This window comes from Lissotriton vulgaris, chromosome 6, assembly GCF_964263255.1.
Source record: "Lissotriton vulgaris chromosome 6, aLisVul1.2, whole genome shotgun sequence".
NCBI lineage: Eukaryota > Metazoa > Chordata > Amphibia > Caudata > Salamandridae > Lissotriton > Lissotriton vulgaris.
Genome location: NC_141694.1, coordinates 251504408 through 251518058, shown reverse-complemented (window position 1 = coordinate 251518058; position 13651 = coordinate 251504408). Strand labels below are relative to the sequence as shown.

At 42.1% G+C, this 13651-nt stretch overlaps 1 protein-coding gene across 2 annotated transcripts in view; it reads right to left on the bottom strand.

Moving 5' to 3' along the window:
* LOC147707089 (b(0,+)-type amino acid transporter 1-like) overlaps window positions 1-13651 on the bottom strand; it is a 478142-nt gene that overhangs the window by 287143 nt on the left and 177348 nt on the right. The window lies entirely within an intron of this gene.

The following is a 13651-nucleotide window of genomic DNA, read 5'->3' as shown; positions in this document are numbered from 1 at the left end:
TGGTGTTGGAAGGGGTGGCGGGCATCCCAGCCCATATGGAAAGGGATGACCACTCGGTCCCCCCGAACGTATGGATGGGTGCCCCGATCCCCCGGGAACCATTGTGGGCGCGGGGCGTGTCTCGGCTGGTATGCCCGAAGCGTCGTAGCCGGAGCCCGCCCCTCCCGCCCAGAAGAGGTTGTCCTAAACAACTGCTCGGAAGTCCGTGCACGGATGGGCGTGCTTGAGGCGGGCCCCCGCCCTCCCGCAGATGGATAAATAGAGCGGGCATCCAACGAAGCTTCCTCTTGTTCCAGTGCTCTGAAGGCTGCACCACTCGTCGCTCGTGAGCCCTCTAGGGAACAAGCTGCAATATTGACCCACCCACCAGCCCCTTTTTGCAATGTTTGTGGAATAAAGTAATTGTTGGTGTTTATTTGAATGTAATAAAAAGATACAGTCAATTTTGCATCATAAATGTATGCCTTTTGATTGAATAGATGCTTGTAGGCCTTTTTCTCCTTTGTAGAAACGTAGAGAAATGATTTAAATAATAAAATTTGTCTTGTGCTTTAGGCCCTTTTTCCCTTTGTAGCAATGCCAAAGTTGGTAAATTGTCAAGCTGTCACAGATAGGTGTCTTTTTCTTTCCTTAGTAGGTATAACAACTGTTGTATTTATTTTGGTCGGGCGGTAAGGTCATGATCGGTGAGCAGTGATTTCAAGGTCCCTAGGGGGGGCACCACCCAGTATGGATGGGAGCGCCCGGGGGAGACGGCCATTGGCCCCTCCCATGGGGGGGCGGCACCCACTACGGATGGGTCGCCCAGGGGGAGATGGCCATAGGCCCCTCCCAGGGGGAGACGGCTATATGCCCCTCCTACGAATTTCCCGGGGGCCGGATATCCGCTCCGGCAGAAGAGAGTATGGGGAAGGGGGGGGGGGGGGGGTGGGGGGAGTCCATGATGTCCTTTCTTACGGATACCTCGCACGAGATCTCGGACGACCTTAAGATGGCGTCGAGTGAAAGGGGGCCCCCACGACAAGGGAAGTTACAGTTGGCTGCAAGGGTAAAGTCCTCTGCGCATGCGCCACTCACACCGTGAGGGCGGGAATTTGGTAGTAGGGATCTGACACCGGTTAAGACCTTGCCGTTGGCCCTTAATGCTAGGTTGTACAATTTTATTTTAGAATGTTATGCATTTTCAGGATGCTAGACTCGGCTAGGAAACCTTTGTATTAGAGATTTGTTAAGGTTAGCCAAGAACTTGTCTTCATCAAAATGTAATGGAAGATAAAATTGTACATGATTCATGAAACGTTTTAATTTAAAGTTTTAAATTTTGTTTCATATTTTAATAAATACGGCCGGGGGGGGGGTAAATCCCCCCCGCCTTCCAAAAGTTCAAACTTGTGTGTCTCCTCCCATGGGGAATTGGTGTTGGGAGGGGTGGCGGGCATCCCGGCCCATATGCTACATTTATCTGAAAGAAAGTCTATGAAATCGTTTTGTTGTTTCTTTGCCCATTCCAATATGGCGATTGCAATTGTAACGAAATTAACCCTTCCCCTACTTCGATGACTACGTTTTGTCAATATCAATGGCCGCCCTGCTGATGCCAGGTGATACTGACGAAAGCTAAGGCTGAAACGCGTCTGTTGAATTGTTGCGTAAATAAATCCGTATTGGGATTAAACCTAACTGGAGTGCTGGTCTTTGGCAGTGGAGATATATATATATATTTCTTTTTTTTCCGGCTGAGGAGTACATAGCCATCCTGAACAATAATGATTTAAATCTAAGATTCACCAGCACTATAAGTGTGACTAGCGTATGTTACCTTGATTTGGAGATATTTGTAGACAATGATATTCTCCAAACACGACTCTATAGAAAACCTACAGCGTGTAATGCCGTGTTACATGCGGTGAGCCATCACCCAAAGAGTCTTATAAAAAATGTACCATACAGGGAATTTCTACGCTTAAAAAGAAACTGCTCAGCTGACATAGATTTCCAACAGGCCAAAATTGAAGCCAATAAGAGGTTCCAAATTAGGGGCTATTCTAGTAACATGCTTAAACAAGCTGCTGAGAAAGCGTCAACAGTCAATAGGAGGGATCTCATGGTGGTCAAAGATGTGCAGAAAGATGAAGGTCAAGTAAGAATGATCACTACCTTTAATACCAAATCAGGCGATCTGGTCCACACCTTCAAGAAAAACTGGTACATCATATGTACGGACAATGTCTTGAAAAAACATCTCTTGGACAGGCTACTGATAACTTATCGGCGCTGCCAGTCATTATCGGATCATCTAGTCCGCAGTCATTTCTCCCCCGATATACAGCCCCCTAGTTTAGCCAATGTAAAGGGGTTCTTTCCATGTCTTCGCTGTAAAGCGTGCAAGTACAGCAAAAAAGTCAGCGAATACCCAGGTAGAACGGGAGAACGGAAACCAAAAAGAAAAATAACTAAACTTCTCAACTGCAACTCTGACTATACGGTCTATTGTTTAGAGTGCCCTTGCTAGAAATGCTACATAGGTAGCACCATCAACCCTACTAAATTGAGGATCCTCGAACATATGCGAGCTATTGCCAACAAGGATAAATCTTACCCGGTAGCTTGTCATTTTGCAGATTGCCACCAAAGCAATAGGGACCTCCTAAGCTTTTACTGTATAGATCAAGTCAAGTGCTTAGACCGAGGGGGAGCTAGAGAGAAGGCACTCTGAATTTCAGAGTCCCGGTACATCATTGACCTCAAAACAATGACACCATGGGGTCTGAACAATGATGAGGAAATGTGGGTGCACCTTTAGAATCAACATAGGCTACAAGATGAGAGAGCAGCCCGTTCTACCTGTCTAATAGTGGAAGAAACTAATAGGCTAAAACAACTATACCCAAAACTCTGACATGTGACAACGCAGCTCATAGAATTTTAGAATAAGATTCTGGCCCATACAGGGCGACAACTTGCAAGAACAATTGGTCAGTGATCAGTTTGCCGAATGACAATTCTAAAAATTAAACATAGGGGATACACCCCCTTATAAACACAGAAGTAAGCACATTTTGATAATGTTTATGTGGGATCTTCTCACTTTCCTTTAGGATCATAACCAATAGTATGTACTTTATTGATGAATTGTTTGTTGCTATCACGTTTTTAACATTAGGCACTTGAGCACTTTACTATTTGCCAGGTTGAACAATTGTATTAGATGTGGAGATACACATTCAAATATGGCCACCGTTTTCATCATGATTGACCATCTTCTATGTTGATGAATAATGTAATGACCGGTGGTGTTTAAAATGGCGATAAAACTGACACCGACGAAGCTTTAATTGCGAAACGCGTCTGTCTGGGGTGAGGGGGGGTTTGCAATAAAATATTCAGCAAAACCGTATACCGTATACCTGCGTGCTTGCCGTTTTGTCGACCCCATCGAGTCGATACGTGTTATATATATATATATATATATATATATATATATACACATACACATATACCAAACCTCCCATTAAATTCAAGGAAGGAAAAGAAGCAGTGTGTGATTTTCTTGAGTAATTTATTCCTCAGCCACTGTCAAACGCGTTTCAAGTGCGTTGCACCCTTGTTCACTGACAAGGAGATTTCAGGATTCGCGGCTATTTCAAATACAAATCACACGTGGTTTCATTAAAAGAAATACAAACTCAGTGCATTAGTGAAAAGACTCTTAGTTTGTGGCATTTCTTCCCTATTTTCTAAAGGCATATAAATCACTATATAGGCACATGAGCATATAAATGCCTCATGTGCTTTCATAATTCGGTTATACATGATTAATTACTGCTTAAAAAGCAAAAACATGTTAAACCTTTTAGTGATTTCTTATACAATGTGAAACCATTACACACAATTTAGCCCAAGTGGGCATTGTATCCATCATTATCACATGTAAATTTAAGGTAAATTAAATTAATTTAAATTAATATAGCCCATATAGCGTCAGTGATTAGATCTTAAGGACCACTCCTGATGGTATGGGTGGAGCTTCTTCCTCAGGTAGCTTGGGCTACCTGCCCAGATTGGCATGAAACGCGATTTTCAGGGCCTTGAATTTAATTCTCCGGGTGACTGGGAGCCAATGGAGTTGTTTGAGATACGGAGAGATGTGATGGCACAGAGGAACCTTTTGGAAAAGCCTCGCAGCGGCGTTCTGCACTATTTGAAGCCTTCTGATCAAAAACCTGGGCAAGCCCAGGTAGAGGACATTGGTGTAGTCAGGGTGATAGGTCACAAGGGCATGAACCGTGGTTCTTGGGCTATCAACAGGCAGGAAGTCAAGGAATTTTCTGATGGTTCTCATCTTTCCAAAACTGGTAGACGAGACTTGACAGACTTGGGCTGAAAGGGTCAGGTCTTTGTCCTACCGGACACCAAGGTTCTTAACCGAGTCCTTAGGCACAGGTGGGGTGCCCAGTTCTCCAGGCCACCATAGGCCTGCAGGAGGGGGAGGCTTGAGTAAAAAATAAAACCTCAGTTTTATCGGTGTTAAGCTTTAAAAAGTTTCCATTCATCCAGGTCGCTATGTCTTTGAGACAGTCTCTGAAGAGTTGAAAGCAACAGCGGATTGATCTCTAAAGGAAAACACCAACTTTGTGTCATCTGTGTAGGATATCACCTTGACCCCACTCTTAGAGATGAGGGCTGCTAGGAGCGTCAAGTAAATATTGAAGAATAGCGGGCTCAAGGCAGAGCCTACTCCGCATCTAAGCGGTTTTACAGAGGAGGTGTACCGGCAGAGAAAGACCTGTTGGTCGCGGCCATGGAGATAGGAGGAAATCCACTCCAATTCTGTGCCCCGGATGCCTATCTGCTTCAGTCGGTCTAGCAGGATCGAGTGAGACACCGTATTGAAAGCTGTTGAGAGGTCGAGGAGCACTAGCATGGCAGATGAGCCTCTGTCCACAGACAGACAGTGTAATACAACTTGCTATTTTTTGTGATATGATACATTACATAATTGGTAACATCTCAAATTACATCATTAATAATATCACATATCAAACCATCATTAACCAAAGTTTGGAAGGAAATGGGGGGGGGGGGGGTAGGTGCCGTATGTGGACAAAAGTCACATTCTGTGCCATGTCCTAACTGCGATTGTCCAAAGACCATGCACAGTCAGATTTGTGAAAAATCGATTTTGGTGGTGAAGGAGGAATAAAATGGGAAAGCTGCACATGGCTAACAGCAGTATGTAGTAGATTATCACCACATAGAGGTTGTGCGTAGGACCTATACTCAATATAAATGATAGCGAAGGACAAATACAGCAGAGGAACCACGTACTATCAATGTAACTTAAAAGTAAGCATGCCTGTAAAATAAAAACTTCCTGAAGCCAGAAGTTCTGACTCTCTGGTGAGTGAATTAGATAACATGGCAGGTAAGACAAGGAGGCAGACAGTGTCATGTGGAAGCAGAGATTGGGGCATATATATGATATTAATGTCCAGCAACTCAATGATCCATTGTTGATTTAATCGGATTTCCTAGGTCAATTTCAATTAATTTGGTCACTATGAGATTTTCTCAAAGGAAAACAACTGGTATGGGCGGAAGGCAAGTGTTGGCAACCCATTGAATGGTTAGACATAGGAGTGGGCGCCAAGCAAGACTAACTTGGATGAGCCATTCATACGTGGAATTTTATTCAGGGTGGCAGAAAAATGGCTTGGACGGCTTGTCAAACATCCATTAAAATGGACCTACAACTAAAATAGTCATGGTGCAGGCTTGAGAATTAAAAGACACTGGAACTGACCGGGCTCAGGAATGGTAATAACTACAAATGGGGGAGGGGTTGCTTAGGGGTAGGTGAAATCACCACCCGTCGTGTGAAGTGGTAGGTCCAGCCTCAGTATTCGCCCACAGTGACAGTATCAGCAAAAAGGTTGGGCTGTTCCAAATAGTGATGAGTGTAAGAGTCGCACAGGTGTTTGGATGTAGTAGGGTCTCAGAGGAGTCCTACGGTTGGGCATCCATTATGTTGGATTTAATGTCCTCACACACCCTTGCAGGTGTCATGCTTCATCATAGGCAATGCTCCTCGTTGGATCGGTGGTCGGCGGTGCAATACCCAACGGGCGACACCTCAAAGAGGGGCTCTTTGGCGGAGATCTTCTATCCAACAGCCGTATGGGTGAAGTGTGGGTGTGGGGCCATGATGGTGTAGACTTTACAGTGAGTTAAAATGAGGCTAGGAGTACCAGGATCAAGTTTATTCTGGGGGTCCCCTGCTTCAATTAAAAGGTAGAACTAGCCTGTACTCGATGGGAAGTTATGTTCCCTTGTTCGAGACTCGACTAGTATGTGCAGGAATTGGTCGACATGTTTCTCGCAAACGTACAACGACTAGCGATTCATCAGGACCTATGTCAGAAAATAATTAATATAGGAAAACTGTCTACAAATAATGTTTTCCTACGTTTCAGGTATACATTACTGAATCTAAAGTGAAAACAATGGTGTACCTGTGTTGCGCTGTATCTGCCTAAACTGGGAGACAATAGAAAGCAAATCACAACAGGTTTCAAAACACAAACAGTCGTGCGTGACCTTATACACTCGGTGTGACATGCCGGTGAAGGTGCCGCTAGCATGTGCGTTAAAAACAACAGCAAGTATAATCCTCAGTGAGCACTGTGGAGAGCATGCCCCTGTGGAAAAAAACTGTTAAAAATCATCAACAGCAGCATTCTCATGGAGTATTGGGATACACCTCACTCACCTATCTAGTCAGGAGTGAGCACAACAACAGCAGCCGGCGGGTAGTACATCGGGTAACAACCTCTGTAGTTTCAGGCTGGGTATAACAAAAAAGTGACAGTGGAGTTGTAGAACTGTGGGCCCACTGTACTACCTTATGATGTTGTAGTCCTACTAGGCATGTTGGCTGGGGAAAGTATCGAAGCAATAGAGACAACAACCTTGCCCTGGCGTGTAACTCATCAAGGAAGGACTAGTGATGTCCTCGAATTATGGGTAGGTGTCATCCTGGAATTCTGAGTTTGATCCACAACAGACCGGCCCCATGGAGGGTGAGCCTAATGTGTGTAGGGAAAAGTATGGCTTCCGTGATGTGGCATTAGAGCAGCAATGCACACCGGAGCCATGTGTCTGAGGCTTTACGCCAGGTTGCTTGTATAGGACAAACAAAAGTGTACAAGCACAGTAATAAACTGATGAGTACTGACTCGTATGGGTTATTTAATGCGGTGACCCCCCTCAAAAACTCCTTGCGCACTGAATAGTGGAGTAATCCCATGACAGGTGCCGGTGGGTGTTGACATGGCCCACTGCCTCAAGTTCGATAAATTAGGCAGAGGTCTGTTCAGTATGGCAGCCCGCCGGTATCGCTCAAGTATGCCACTGGGACCCGTTTAGTACTGGCCTAGGGAAAGGGATACTGCGTGGTGTACGGTACCTGTCTAAATTCCATCATGATTAAACCGGTCCTGCGACCCAGGTGCGTGCCGCTGCGTGCAGTATCTAGCATAAAAGGCTCTTAATACACCAAAACCTCTGAGTGCACACTTGGGATCTGAACAGTAATCATGATGAACGGGGAACACCCAAGGTCACAGTTCCTAATGTCGGAAGGACCAGGCGGGGACGGCAGTGAAAATAACAGTGAAAATAACAGTGAAAATAGCAGTGAAAATAGCAGTGAAAATAATGAAAATAACACTGGCTCACCTAATCCACCCCCTCACAAAACTATGTGGCAGATCTATGCGGCAGGTAGTGAACTAACTAAGGAAACAGCTAGGGTTACGCCCACAGTACAGAGGATGCGAGCCGCGGGACGTATACTTAAGTTATCCCATGTCTCTGTGGTGCGACCGATCCCTCTCCGCCGGGTCCGGGTTGTAATCCGATGCCCAGCGGCCATGTTCTTATTTGGGTGTAGAGCGTCACCTGAATGTAGCGGTGGTTAATGATTGTCAGCGGGCTGGTCGCACGTCACGTGGTATGTGCTGTAACGGAGGCAGCCATTTCTTAGTGGTAAATGGGAGAGCGTGCCCTAATGTAGTCACTGTGCAAATCGACGTCACATGAGGCCGTATAGTCAGATGTTGGTCCCCTTGGTAGGCAAGATGTAGGCTGACATCGCATAGTATAATGATTGTTAATAAAGATAGTGTATGTATTGTAATCAGCTCCCGTTGTACTGAGGAATGCGCTGTAGCTTGCCATGTCCCCATGAGGAAAGTCCATATTCGTGGTGTCCAGAGGTGAAGGTCCGGGCAAGCCTAGGTGGTTTCAACCCTGATACCTTCAATCACACCCAGTGTTAAATTTCTGATGGATTGCCTCCCGCATGTCGCATGGTTATTGTGGTTACTTGGGCTGCCATATCATGGTGGTATGGACGAGAGAGCGGAGAGGGGCAAGCGCCCCCGTAGCCTGCCAAAAACTCAATTAAGCCTTTGCCCCGCCCGGGGCTATGTACATGTTGGTTGCCCCCCGATACCAAAGGTATGTGATTAATATTGAGTGTTATAAGTCAACCATCAGTAGTGCTGTGCCTGGGGAGCACGTCCAAAGTCCCTCGTGGCCGAAGACCAAGTCTGGAGGGTGCGAGAATGCAGTCAGCCAAACATCCAGCGTATGCCATAAGTGGGTGATGAATGAACAGGTGCAGCATGACTACTCAGGTGTTCGTGCCCTAGCTGCTCTGTTAGGGTGAGTAGACAGGGTAAAGGTACACTGTGAGAGCTACAACAGTGAAGCGTGGGCAAGGTCCAGGACAGTCTGGTTCAGTCCACGACCAGTCAGGTTCCATTAGGTATCATGGTTACATTACATTGAGTGTCAAGAATCATTGGAGTAGTCCTAGAGGGAGCTCCAGGGAATGTCCTCATTTAGTCCTTTACTATCAGAGGCCAAGCGGTGTATCCACCTTTGTTCTTTGAAAAACAAATTCTGCTTGGAAGTGCTGGCATTAGCTTCCAAGATTAGCCACCTCAAAGAGTCAGCCGTATGACTACGTTCGATGAAGTGCCTGCACATCTTTGTATTGTTCTTCTTGCAACAGAAGTTGCTTCGTTGCTCAGACACGTGTGTTTTTATTGGGCGAGTAGTCATCCCCACATAGTACAATCTTCGGGGGGCATATCAAGAGGTAGATGCAATTTGAGATGTTGTAATTTGTGTGTCCCCTCAATTCCCAAGTGAAAGAATCGGTGAGTTGGATTGTCTTGTGTATGGCTGTGAAGGGGCATGCGCTGCATGCCCCACAAGGGTAGTGTCCCTTGACCGGTGGTAGTTGCCATAGAGTGGTTTGTGACCCCGCTACAGACTTCTTGGGTCTGGTCTGAATCAAGATATCCTTAATGTTCTTTGATCTCTTGAATGCGAACCGGGGCGGGTCAAGAACAAGGCTCCCAGTGTTGAGGATCTGCCAGTGGCGTTTTAGGATTTTATTCACATCATTGGAGGCCGGTGTGAACGTGGTGACACATGTCATTGGTTCGTTCACCACGGGGTTCCATGAGCCCTCCTCTATGATTGTTCTGCGCTCTTTTCTGAGCCTTCACTATCTCCCTGCTAGGGTAGCCTCTGTCGGTCAGATTTCTGGACAGGACCGTAGATTGAGTTTTGTAGTCGGCCAGACTGCTACAGCTACGCCTGACCCTCAAGAACTGTCCAAACGGCAGATTTACCCTTAGTGCTTTAGGGTGGTGACTTGTGAAGTAGAACAGACTGTTCCGATCTGTGGCCTTTCTGAACATGGTCGTACTAAGTCATCCAGCTTCAACCATGATCGTCAGGTCTAAGAACGAGATCTGGGAGGAGGAGGCGGTCATCGTGAAGTGCAGGTATGGATTGAGTGATTTGATCCAAACAAAGAACTCATTGTAGGAGTCTCGGTTACCAACCCAAAAGATCAGGATATCATCTATAAACCTCTTCCACAATTTTATGTTGGTATGGTAACGGTTGGTCTGTTGGTGGATATGTTGCCCCTCGAAGTCAGCCATGTATAAGCAGGCCACGCGTGGGGTAAATGGGCTCCCCATCGAGGTACCCAGTGTCTGGTGGTAGCATTGCCCCTTGAACTCAAGTAATTCTCAGTGAGAGCAAGTGTTGCGCATTCCATGATAAATGCTGGTGGTGAAGTCCATGAACCAGCGTTCAGTACCTCCTCAATCACCCCTAGTGTGGCCCTCTGTGGGATGTTGGTGTAGAGGGCCTCTACGTCCAGGGTGATGAGGACAGCAAGAGAGTCAAATATACCTGTACAACATCAAAGACACCACAGCTTTCATAACAGTTCAAATGTGAGCGGGATCTGAGAATGCGGAGGTGCATGGGGGGTCTATGTAAGGTCATTGAAGATTGGTGTGAAGTTCTAAAATGGGAAAGAGAAGTGCTGGCTGATACCACAGAGATAAATATCACAGGAAGTTGAAGAACAATCACAGAAACAGAGCTCTTTTCAAGATGTTCCATGTGAAAATTTCTCAATGTGGTCTCTAACTATGAACCAAGGTATCCTGTTAAATTCTCTCCCCTAAAGTTCAGGTGAGAGACCATGCTATCCCTCGACAGTTCTCAATCCCCTCTTTGCAACAGCATCCTTAAGAATGACATGGTCAAAATCTTTTGAAACATGCACAAGACAATTTTTTGTCAAAAATCTGTCCCGGGATCTTCACGTCAGTTATGAGACCGTGGCTAATGATTCCATCATGAATAAGATATTTACATCTATGAGTACTTTTCAAATTCAGGACCAACTGAATCTCAACTGTGCACAATGTTAATTTTGGCTCAAAAATATTGTGAGACACAGATACAATCAAAAGAGATTGTGGTTAGACAATTATGGCAGTACTATTATAAATAAGTATACAGCTTTAACATTGTTTTCTAACTGTAGTTGTATATAATACAATTTTGTATTATATGAACATGCTTTATCATTTTGTGTGTTTAGGTTATTAGTATGTTAATTTTATTTATTTATAAAAAAAATGGAATTTAGTGTTTTTGTAATAACTTTAAAGTGTTGTGTTTATGTTTATTCAATTATTATGTGTGGGTTTTTGGGTTTGTAGGGGGAATAGGATGGATAGTACATATATTTAAAAAGAATGTAAAACATTTTTACAATTTGCAAAATCTAATTGAATAATTGAATTAATCATGTTAATTTAACGTAGAGCAATAAAAAGTATTATTTCTTTTTAAATAGGTTAAATGTATTAGTTATATACAATTCAACTAATTAATTACTTAATATTTTTTATATTGTTAATGTTTTCCTTTTACTCGCATAATTATGATATTTATTATTTTAATTATTTAATGTATTTTTTTATGTAGTGTTTTTGTAAACATTTCCTATTTTTCGTTTCTTGTTGTGGCTTATTTAATTGTTTTACTATCATATCACATTTTTATGCGTTGTTGGGATTGTAAAGGAGTCGGGCGAAATATTTAATTGCAATTTGTTTAGTGATTTTTAATCCAGAAATATAATGAATGAAATTGATAATATTGTTATATATTTTTTTATTATTGTTTAAATTCAGTAGAGATGTTGGCTGTTTATAGAAATTTGTTTTTACATAAACATTGACTCTTAAATGATTTTTTATAATAATTTTTAAATAGAATTTTTGAATATATTTTATAACACATTACATATTTTGTAACACTTTCTAAACTCTTGCTTAGGTTGAAATTGGAATAGTAGACATAATAGTGCTAGTAAATTTGTATTTGATATATATCAAACCATAAAAGAACAGATCACACAAATTCCATCAATGTGTAATAAATATAACAGATCACATAAAACCTTAAAAAGGTGTAATAAGCAGCTTACAAATAATAAAAGATACCATGAAAATGAATAGCAAAAATAGCACCTAGATAAAAGTATCAGCATTCCTGGTGTTTAGGTACCTAAGCAATGGTAAGAGAAATTGATTCCTGGGTACATCATATTGTGGGAAAAAAGGAAAAGTAACAGTGATTGCTTGAATTTCGAGTTACAGGGGAATAGGACTAACTTTGAGTCGCTATATGTGTTACTGGGATAAGAAACTAAAAGTTGCACTATGAACAGTGCACTGGGAATAGCAAAATCTATGGAATAGCAAATCTCACCCCTCCAAAGTACAGTGCTTTCCATACTTTTTATTAGTTTATAGTTGGAATAGTAAGTCTCACCCCTACAAAGTCCAATATTTTTACCAACGTTGCTTTGGTAGGAATAGGAATAGTGAATCTGCCATCCACCAAAGGACAACATTTTCCATACCGTTGCTCAGATTGGAGAGGGAATAGTGAATCTGGCCTCTCCAAAAATGCAATACTTTGCCTACTGTTGCTAAGATTGAAGTGGGGATAGCAAATCTGACCCATAGAATGCCCAACGCTTTCCCTACTGTTGCTTAGATTGGAGTGGGAATAGTACATTTCACCCCTCCAAAGTTCAATGCTTTCGTTTCTTTTACTCAGGTCGAAGTAGGAATAGTAAATTTGACCTCTCAAAGTAAAACGTTTTCCCTACTGTTGCTAAAACTGGATTTGGAATAGTACATCTGACCTCTTCAAAAGTCCAACACTTTCCCTGGTGGGCCTAGGTTGGAGTGGAGATAGTAAATCTGACCCCCCACCCCAATTTCCAATGATTTCCCTACTGTTGCTTAGATTGGACTGGGGGTTGTAAATCTGATACCTCCAACGTTCCGTGCTTTACTTTTTGTATCTCAGATTTGAGTGGAAGAAGTAATTTTTGTTCTTTTAAAGAGCAATACTTTATTTTATTTTTATTTTCCTGGTTTTGAGGTTGAAGAGGGAGTGGTAAATTTTGCTTTTCAAAATTACACAAAAAAAATATTTTTGTGGTGAATTTGGGATGTTAATTTTGTTTTATTTATGTTTTGGATCAACTTTTATTTGACTGGAGTGCAATTGTTTGATATTTATTTTCCTTTTTTATATTTGTTACTTTGGATGTAGCATTTAAAATATTCTTCAATTTTTAGTGGAATTATATTTATTTGCATTAAATGTTGCAGTTTTTATATCAATATTTTTAAATTGTGTTTATGTTTATATTTTAATTACAGTTTTGTAATTTTAGTTGTTGACATGTTTTTGTTGTTTTATTTCACAGTATATTTATATTTTAACATAGTATTTTATTTTGTATGTTTTTAATTAATATTAATGTGTCTCAGGGGTACTAAGTTCCTAGCCAAATTTGATAAAATTTGGGGATCCTTCCTATCTTAGCTGTTAATCATTTATCATTCAGATACATTTTGACTTATCTCGTATGCCAGCAACGATATATGTATTATTCAGTTTGGAATCAATAAGAACTTGTCAAATGATTTAATGTCAACTTTGTATATGCTTAGACTACTTCTCTTTTTTTTTTCTTTGTGTATTATATTCCTCTCACGCTGCTTGTTTTGCTTTGTTTATATACTTTTGTTTCCTCTGTTATTAAAAAAAATTTCTAAATAAAAATATTCATGTGTCTGGAAAGTGGCATTTCAATTATTTTGTTATATTCTTTAATGTTTCTTCTCAATTTTTAAATCTAAAGGCATATTACATAAATTTTGTGTTTTCATTTTTTTTA